Raw genomic sequence first — 10,000 nt, 5'->3', positions numbered from 1 at the left:
GTCTTCTACTTTCATGTTTAGATCTTGTTTTTTTTTCTTTAACTTTTTTTTCTGTCTCGCCCTCTTTTATCTCTCTTTCTCTCCCTCTGTTTTCTTCTACCCTCTTCCTCTTCCTCTTGCTTTACCTACTTCTCTTCCTCCTCTTTTTTTTATTCTATTATTAATTTTATCTCCTCCTTTTCCTCCTCCTCCTCCTCCTCCTTCACCTCCTATTCCTCTCTCCTCCTCCTCCTTCTCCTCCTTCTTATTTCTCTCTTCTAAAGACGAGTAAAATTATGACTGCTATTCTACTTCTTCTTCCTCCTCCTCCTCTTCTTCCTCCTCCTCCTCCTCCTCGTAAGACTTAGGTTCAAATCAGCAGAATCGAGGCGTATCCAGAGAGTTAAGGAGAGCATAAAGTGGAATTGGATCCCCCTCCCCCCCACCTCTCTCTCTCTCTCTCTCTCTCAAGGTAAGTCGGGTCAGGTGTTTCAGGGGATCGGGTGGAGGAGGAGGAGGAGGAGGAGGAAGAGGAGGAGGAGGGAAGAATACTATATGTGCGTGGAGGTAAGGGGAGGTGAGGAAAGGGGAGGAGAGGGTGAGGTAAAGAGGGGAGGGGAAATGGGGAGGAAAAAGGAAGAATAGGTTATGTGTGGGGAGGGAAGGAAGGGAGGGAAGGGAGAGATTGTGGAGGTAATGGAGGGAAAGTCAGATGTGTGTGAGGGAAGGGGAGAGATGAAGGAGAAAAATGGAGGGATAGGTCATGTGTATGGGGATGATGGAGAGAAGAGGAGGAGGAGGAGGAGGAGGAGGAGGAGGAGGAGGAAGCAAGATGTCTAAGGAATGGAAGGGAGAGAGGAAAAGAAGTAAGGAAAGAATGAAGGAAGGAAAGGATAGGAGAGGTAGAAGGAAGGAAGGAAGGAAGGAAGGAAGGAAAGAAGGAAAGAAAGAAGGAAGGAAGGAATGCATTTGGGAGGTAAAAGAAGGAAGGAAGGAAGGAAGGAAGGCATTTGAGAGGTAAAAGAAGGAAGGAAGGAAGGAAGGAAGGAAGGCATTTGAGAGGTAAAAGAAGGAAGGAAGGAAGGAAAGAAGGAAAGTAGGTAAGAAAAGATAGATAGATAGATAGATAGATAGAGAGAGAGAGAGAGAGAGAGAGAGAGAGAGTCCAGACCCTTTTGTCTTTAACTTGAAAAAAAAAAAACAATATCTCCGTTCGACTGAGAAAAAAAGTATTTACTATATTTTTTTCCTTTCCTTTCCTTTCCCTTTGAGCCTGAATGAAGTGAATCTCTTGAGGAAGTTTTTTTTTTATTAATATCCAAAGAAATGCTAAGACGACACACACACACACACACACACACACACACACACACACACACACACACACACACACACACACACACACACACACACACACACACACACACACACACACACACACACACACACACGAGGCGGGATTCTGAGTCTATTCTTTCTTTCTTCCTTTCTTTCGTTGTCTATTATTTGTCTCTTTCTTTCTTTCTTTCTGTTTCTTTTCCTTCTCTTCTTTCTCTTTTCGTTCTTTTCAATTCTTCCTTTCTTTCATTCTCTATTACTTACCTATTTCTTTCTTTCTTTCCATGTTTCCTTCCTTCCCTTCTTTCTCTTTCCTTTCGTTATTTTCCACTTTCTTCTTCCTTCTCTTCCTTTCTTTACTCCGTTCTTTCTTCTTCTTTTTTAACTTTATTTCTTCTCTTCCTTCCTTCTCCTCTCCTTCCCTCTTTCTTACTTTCTTACCATCCTTCCTTCCTTCATTCCCTTCTTTCTTAACTCTCCCATGTCTCTTTCTTTACCCTTCCTTCCATCCCTCCTTTTTTTCTTCATTCTTTCTTTCATTAATTTCTTCTTCTTTTTTCCTTCTTTCCTTCCTTCCTTCCTTCCTTCCTTCCTTCCCTCCTCTTTCATACTTCTCTCGGTCAATCTAACTTTCCTTCCTCACACAATACACTGTCCACCCAACTCTCTCTCTCTCTCTCTCTCTCTCTCTCTCTCTCTGAAAATATAAAAGGGAACAAAATGAAAAATAAAGAGAAAACGGTAATTGAAAAAGGTGATAAAAAATAGGAAACAAAAGAGAGAGGAAAGTAATGAAAGGGAAAAGAGTAAAGAGAAGGAAAAATATTGCTAGGAAAAAGGAAAAGGAGGAAAACTGTACAAGGAAATAAGAAAAAACACAGAAAAGAAAATATGAGAAAAAGACGTGAAAATGATGGATGCAAAAAAAAGAAAAGGAGGAGGAGGAGAGGAGGAGGAAAAAAAAAGGAAAGGAAAGGAAAAAAAAAACGTGATTAGGAGAACACAGAGGAAGGGAGAGGAACAACAACAACAATAATAATAAAAATAGTAATAATAATAAACAAAAGAACTAAAAGAAAATATATACAAGGAAAAAAGAATAAGGTGGAGGAGGAGAAGGAGGAAAAAAAGAAAGGAAAGAACGAGAGAAAAAAAAAATTAATAGGAGAACGCATCGGAAGGGAGAGGAACAAGAAAACAACACAACTAAAAACAAACAAAAAAATATATATAAGAAAAAAAAGAATAAGGAGGAGGAAAAGAAGGAGGAAAAAAAAGAAAGGAAAGAACGAGAGAGAAAAAAAATTAATAGGAGAACGCATCGGAAGGGAGAGGAACAAGAAAAAAACACAACTAAAAACAAACAAAAAAATATATATAAGAAAAAAAAGAATAAGGAGGAGGAAAAGGAGGAAAAAAAAGAAAGGAAAGAACGAGAGAAAAAAAATTAATAGGAGAACGCATCGGAAGGGAGAGGAACAAGAAAACAACACAACTAAAAACAAACAAAAAAATATATATAAGAAAAAAAAGAATAAGGAGGAGGAAAAGAAGGAGGAAAAAAGAAAGGAAAGAACGAGATAAAAAAAAAAAAAAACATGAATAGTTGAACACATAGGAAGGGAGCGGAACAAAAAAACAACAACTAAAAACAAACAAAAAATTACATAAGTAAAAAAAGATAAGGAAAAAAATAAAAACATAAAAAAAGAATAAGTAAAAAAAGAATGAAGAAAAAAATAAAAGGTAAAAGAATAAATGCCAAAAAGAAAGGACACAACGAGACAGACAGGTGATCAATAGGCCTTTTTTTTCCTCTTTTTTTTCCTTTCCCATCGCGTGGCAGGTGTGATTAACGAGACGCATTATTTGTTGGTGGTCGGCACACGCACACACACACACACACACACACACACACACACACACACACACATGCCACCGTTCCCTGTGTCTTTCTTTTTTTTCTTTCTCTCTTATTTCTTGTTCCTTTTCCTTCTTATATGTTTTCCTATTCATCTTTTTTAACCTTCTTTCTTTCTCTTCTTTTTCTTCCTTTTCTTCCTTCTTCTCCTCCTCCTTTTCTTCCTAATTCTTGCCCTCTGTCTTCCTCTTATTTTCCTGCTTTTTTTTCTGCTTTTCGTCTTTAAGGAGAAGAAGAAGAAGAAGAAGAAGAAGAAGAAGAAGAAGAAGAAGAAGAAGAAGAAAAATACAGAAGAAGAAAATGAAGAAATAAATGATGATAAAAAAGAACAAGAAGAAAATGAAAAAAAAGAAATAGAAAAAAAAACTACAGCAATGTCCTTTACCTTACCTTACTTATTTCTTTCTTTATTTATCTTTCTATTCGACTCTTTATTTCTTCCTTTATTTCTTGCATCGTTTATACATTTATCCTTTCATTTATATATTTATTAAGAGCAGGGGACGTCAGGTAGAGGCAAAAGCTATGTTATTCAATATGGAACTCTTGAAGGGAAGGGAGAGAGAATTGTTTTTGATATTCTCTCTCTCTCTCTCTCTCTCTCTCTCTCTCTCTCTCTCTCTCTTCCTTTCTTCCTTCCTTCCTCTCTTCTCTCTCTCTCTCTCTCTCTCTCTCTCTCTCTCTCTCTGAGTTCCTGAGCCTTCAAGAGAGAGAGAGAGAGAGAGAGAGAGAGAGAGAGAGAGAGAGAGAGAGAGAGAGAGAGAGAGAGAGAGAGAGAGAGAGAGAGGAGGAAAGGAGAGGAAGGAGGAGGAAAAAGAGAAGAGAATAGCCGGAGGGAAACGAGAACCAAAAGGGAGAGAAGGGAGAGAGAAAGAGAGAGAGAAAGGGAGAGTAAATACGTTAAAGAAAAGGAAAAGGGCAAAAAGGAAAATTAAAAAGGAGAAAATAAAGAAAAATGGAGTAAACAGGAAAAAAAGGGTTAATATTAAGGAAAAAAGTGCTGTAAGAAAGGAAAACATTAAGACAGGAAAATGAAAACGGGAAAATATAATGAATAGATAGAAAAATGGAAAAAAATAGGAAAGACAAAAAGGAAAGGAAAATGAAATAAAGGAAAAAGGAAAGTAAAGAAAATGGGTAAAAAAAAAGAAGAAAATATATGAAGCTTGAAAAGAAAGAAGGAATGAAAAATAAAGAAAAAGAAACTAAAAAAAGGAAGGATGGAAGGAAGGAAAAAGAGAAAAATGAAAAGAATGAGAAACAAAAAAAAAATATGTGAAGAGAAAGACGGAGGAAATGAGGGAGTGAAAGAATGAAAAAGACAAAAAAAAAAAGAGAAGTGAGAAAAACTGAATGAAGAGAAAGACGGAAGAAATGAAGGAGTGAAGGAATGAAAAGACAAACAAAATAAAAGAAAGCAAAATGGAAGAATGACGGAATAAAGGAAAGAAAAGAAAAAAAAGCAGAAAACGAAGGATGAAAAAACAAAGCAAAAACAACACCAACAGGCAGGGGAAGGTACAAAGAAGTCCAACGCTTTCCATGAGACCAAATAACAATAGAAATAAAAAGGAAACAAAAATAAAAACAAAAGAAATAATAGAAAAAAAGAGAATGAATATGCGAAGTGTCTTGAGCGTCAATTTCTGAACAACTTTTTTGCAAACTCAACGTTAACTTAATTTATTCATGAAGAGAGAGAGAGAGAGAGAGAGAGAGAGAGAGAGAGAGAGAGAGAGAGAGAGAGAGAGAGAGAGAGAGAATGGAAATAGACGAAATGAAACAAGAATAAGGAATAAAAAAGGAAAAAACTAACCATAGAAACAGAGAGAGAGAGAGAGAGAGAGAGAGAGAGAGAGACCCTTCCCTCCACGTCTATTCTTAGGCCTCGTCGCTAAAGTTACGGAGTTGAATGGAAGGAAAAGTTAAGAAAGTCCGAACGTAAAAAAAAGTCGCCGATGTAAAATAACTCGCAGCGCCGCGGAGGAAGGGACGCTTAGGATTATGCTCCTACTGTTGTTGTTGTCTTTATTTTCTTTATTTTTTTTCTCCTTTTGTGGCCATGATTGTTTTTATCTATTATTTTTTATTTTTTGTTGGTAATATTTTTTTTTGGTAATATAGTTTTTTGTTTTTCTTCTTTTTTTTGGTAATATTGTTTTAAGCTGTTTTTTTCTTTTCTTTTTTGTTGGTAATACTGTTTTTCTTTCTTTTTTTGTTGGTAATACTATTTTTTTCTTTCTTTTTTGTTGGTAATATTGTTTTTTCTTAAGTATTTCTGTTTCTCACATTTCCTTTACACTTTTATTGGTCTAACACATTTTTTATTTCCACTAACACTTTTCTATTTCCAAGTATTTTCTTCTATATTCATAACTCTAATTTCTTTACACTTTATATACCCTTGACGCATTTAACAATTATCTTTTTTTCTATTTTCATTTTCTATTTTTTTTATTTACATTTAACGATTATTTTCCTATTTTCGTTTTCTATTTTCTACTTTCATCTAACAATTATTTTTTTCCATTTTCAAAACACTAATTTCTTTGCAATTCATATCCACTTAACGCATTTAGCAATTATCTTTTTCTATTTTCATTTTGTTTTTTATTTACATTCAACAATTATTTTCCTATTTTCCTTTTCTATTTTTTATTTACACTGAACAATTATTTTCCTATTTTCGTTTCTATTTTTATTTACATTTAACAATTATTTTCCTATTTTCATTTTCTATTTTCTATTTTCATGTCACAATTAATTTTTCCATTTTCAAAACACTAATTTCCTTACACTTCATATCCACTTAACGCATATAACAACACACACACACACACACACACACACATAACGCATTTAACAATTATTTTCCTATTTTCCTTTTCTATTTTTTATTTACATTGAACAATTATTTTCCTATTTTCCTTTTCTATTTTTATTTACATTTAATAATTATTTTCCTATTTTCATTTTCTATTTTCTATTTTCATCAAACAATTATTTTTTTCCATTCTCAAAACGCTAATTTCTTTACACTTCATATCCACTTAACGCATATAACAACACACACACACACACACACACACACACACACACACAAGTACAATTAGCTAACAAAAAAGAGCACTAACAATAATAATAACAATAATAATAATAGTAATAGTAATAATAGTAATAATAATAACAATAATGACTAAAGGCCGGCCCCTGTTATTAGCCCATATTTACCTGGACGCCGCGCTACCTGTGATATGCCCGCGTCCAGGTGAAAAATGTTGATTGGTGTCATATTTTCATTTGGCCAGGTGTAAAGCAGGTGGATGGCCCGTAACTCTGGCAGGTCAGGGTAATGTCACGTATAAACACACACACACACACACACACACACACACACGTACATACTTATACACACATGCACTTAAAAACACATAAACATACATACATACTATCACTCACATACAGAGGCTGAGAAGGAGTAGAATAGAAGAAAAAAATGAAAGGAAAAAATATATAGAGATGATGAAATGAAGGAAAAAGTAATAAATAATGTAAAAGGAAAATAAAAAGACCATTAGTAAACATATGAATTAGTTAAGATAAAAGGGAGGAAAGGAAGAGAAGGGGAAAAAGATGTAAGGGAGAGAAGGGAGAGAAGGGAGGAAGGGAGGAAGAAAGGTGAGGAAGGAAGGGGGAAGTGGAAGGAAGAGGTAAAAATGTTGGATAAATATAGGTTAATAGTAATTGAAAAGGACAGTTGAAAAGAAGGGGAGAAAAATAGATTAGAAAATAAAGACGGAAATAGAAAAAAGAAGACTGATAGAGATAGAACATAAGTAAAGGAAAATATATAGTAAAAGGAGAGAAAGGGAAAACGGAGTAAGGAAAAGGAAGTATAATTAGCACACGATCAAGGAAAAAAAAAAGAAAATTGTTTGATAAGAAATAAAACTGTTGAAAAAAAGAACGAATCACAATAAAAATAAATGAAAAGAATGAAAAAAATAATGAAAAGAACAAGACACAGAGGAAAATATAGAGGGAAAAATTTTACGAAGGACTCAGTTAGGGGGATTTTTTTAGGGAGAGGAAATAAAACGGAAAAAAACAAAAGAAAAAAGAAAAAAATACAAGAAACATGAAACCGTGTGTGTGTGTGTGTGTGTGTGTGTGTGTGTGTGTGGTTGTGTTGTCCATGTTATGCTTCCGGCGGGTGTTTTTTTACGTAGACACACACACACACACACACACACACACACACACACACACACACACACACACACACACACACACACACACATACATACATACTCTCGATCTCCATTTCCTTCCCCTCCATACACACACACACACACACACACACACACACACACACACACACACACACACACACCACTTCCCATAACGAACTGTCTATATTTTTTTAACACTCCATATCGGTTATCTCTCTCTCTCTAACGATTTAATGTCTAGTTTTATTCTTTCTTTTCTTTTAACATTTCATTCTTCCTTTCCCTTCTTCTTCCTCCTTCTCCTCCTCCTCCTCCTCCCCGAAACCTCTCCAATCTATTTTTTCCCTCACTTTTCCTCCCATCTCTCTCCCATCTCTTATCCTCTCTCCCTCTCTCCTCCTTCTCCTCCTCCTCTCCTTCAGGCATGTGTCTAGAGTCCTGATGAATGGCTTTGGAGGAGGAGGAGGAGGAGGAGGAGGAGGAGGAGGAGGAGGAGGAGGAGGAAGGCTTCTCCTTTCACCTCCACCCCAACGCCCTCGAGAAACAACATTAGCGGCTTTCATACCAGGAGGAAGAGGAGGAGGAAGAAGGGGAGGAGGAGGAGGAGGAGGAGGAGGAGATGAAAGAGGAGAGGAGAGTGTGGAATAAGAGAAGTAACCCCTGCAGCTCTTCCTTCCTTCTTTCTTCCTTTGCTCCTCTTCCTTCCTCCTTCTTCCTTCCTCTTCCTCCTCCTCCTCCTCCTCCTCCTCCGGGCAGCAAATTAACTCTCCTCCCGCATACTACCTGCAACGGTTTTCATTTTGTGTGTTCGCGCGTAAATAAACGGAAAACTTCACCAAACAAATGTAGCGGTTGTCGTAGAGTTAAAACAGGGAAAACACGAGGAGGGGAAAAATACACAAAAATAAACACTAAAAAAATAAAATTACCCCCAAAAATAACGATGCAAAAAAAGAAAAAGAAATAGAAACTTTAGCAAACGAATGTAGCGGTTGTCGTAGAGTTAAAACGGAAAACACGAGGAGGGGAAAAATACACAAAAATAAACACTAAAAAAATAAAATTACCCCCCCAAAATAACGATGCAAAATAAGAAAAAGAAATAGACAGAATCAATAGCAAACAAGTGTAGCGGTTGTCGTAGAGTTAAAACAGGGAAAACACGAGAAGGGGAAAAATACACAAAAATAAACACTAAAAAAATAAAATTACCCCCCAAAATAACGATGCAAAATAAGAAAAAGAAATAGACAGAAACTTTAGCAAACGAATGTAGCGGTTGTCGTAGAGTTAAAACAGGGAAAACACGAGAAGGGGAAATAAACAAAAATAAACGTAGAAAAAAGAGAAACGTTGACCCATGAATTAACGACACAAAATAAGAAAAAGAAATAGACAGAGAACTTAAGTAGACAAAGGTAGCGTTTGTTGTAGAGTTAAAACTGGGAAAACACGAGGAGGGAAATAAACAAAAATAAACGTAGAAAAAAGAGAAACGTTGACCCATGAATTAACGACACAAAATAAGAAAAAGAAATAGACAGAGAACTTAAGTAGACAAAGGTAGCGTTTGTTGTAGAGTTAAAACAGGGAAAACATGAGGAGGGGAAAAAATACACAAAAAATAAACGTTGAAAAATTTAACGTCGATAAAAAATAACGAGACACAATAAAAAAAGAAATAGACAGAAAGCTTTAGTAGACAAATGTATCAGAATTAGTGAAGTTAAAATGGAGAAAAATGAAGAAAATAATGATTGATATAAAATTGATGTCGTTATGTAGAAGCGAAACGAAGATACACGAAGGAAAAAATAAATGATGGAAAATATACATAAACAAAAACCTTGAGGAAACAAATGTATTAGTTTTTGTAAAGTTAAAATAAAAAAAAAACGAAGATAATTGAACGAGAAAGTAATGAATTAGAGGAAAGGAAATCAACCAGAAAACTTTAAACACAATCACTTTAAAACAACAAATAAACAATAACAACAGAGATAAGACAAAATACAATGACAAGAATATAGAGGAGTCTTTAGTAAACAATGTAGAGTAAGGTTAGGAAAGAGAGAGAGAGAGAGAGAGAGGAAAGGGAGAGCGGAAAGGAAATCAAGCAGAAAACTTTAAACACAAACACTTTAAAACAACAAATAAACAACAAAAATAAGACAAAATACAATAACAAGAATATAGAGGAGTCTTTAGTAAACAATGCAGAGTAAGGTTAGGTAAGGTAGTATTTTAATAAGGTCAGGCAAGGTAAACTAAGGTATGGGAAGGAATAGTGAAGCAAGATAAGGTATGATAAGGTAAGAAAAAGGTAAGGCAAGGTAAGATCAGGTAAGGTAAGTCAAGGTAAGGAGTAGAGTTTGAACGAAAATGAGAAACTTATACACTTATACAAATTAAAACGACTCCCAGATAAACACATACACACACACACACACACACACACACACACACACACACACACACACACACACACACACACACACACACACACACAAGTAATAAAGGGACTCCCGAT

General features: G+C 35.4%; 1 protein-coding gene across 2 annotated transcripts in view; it reads right to left on the bottom strand.

Annotated features, from left to right (window-relative positions):
* The window catches only part of LOC126983711 (lachesin-like), a 196,614-nt gene that overhangs the window by 99,568 nt on the left and 87,046 nt on the right, over positions 1-10,000 (bottom strand). The gene's annotated exons all lie outside the window — the stretch shown is intronic.

This window comes from Eriocheir sinensis, chromosome 54 (assembly GCF_024679095.1).
Source record: "Eriocheir sinensis breed Jianghai 21 chromosome 54, ASM2467909v1, whole genome shotgun sequence".
In the NCBI taxonomy this organism is placed as follows: domain Eukaryota; kingdom Metazoa; phylum Arthropoda; class Malacostraca; order Decapoda; family Varunidae; genus Eriocheir; species Eriocheir sinensis.
The sequence above is the reverse complement of the archived record's forward strand: the minus strand, read 5'-3'. Positions and strand labels throughout refer to the sequence as shown.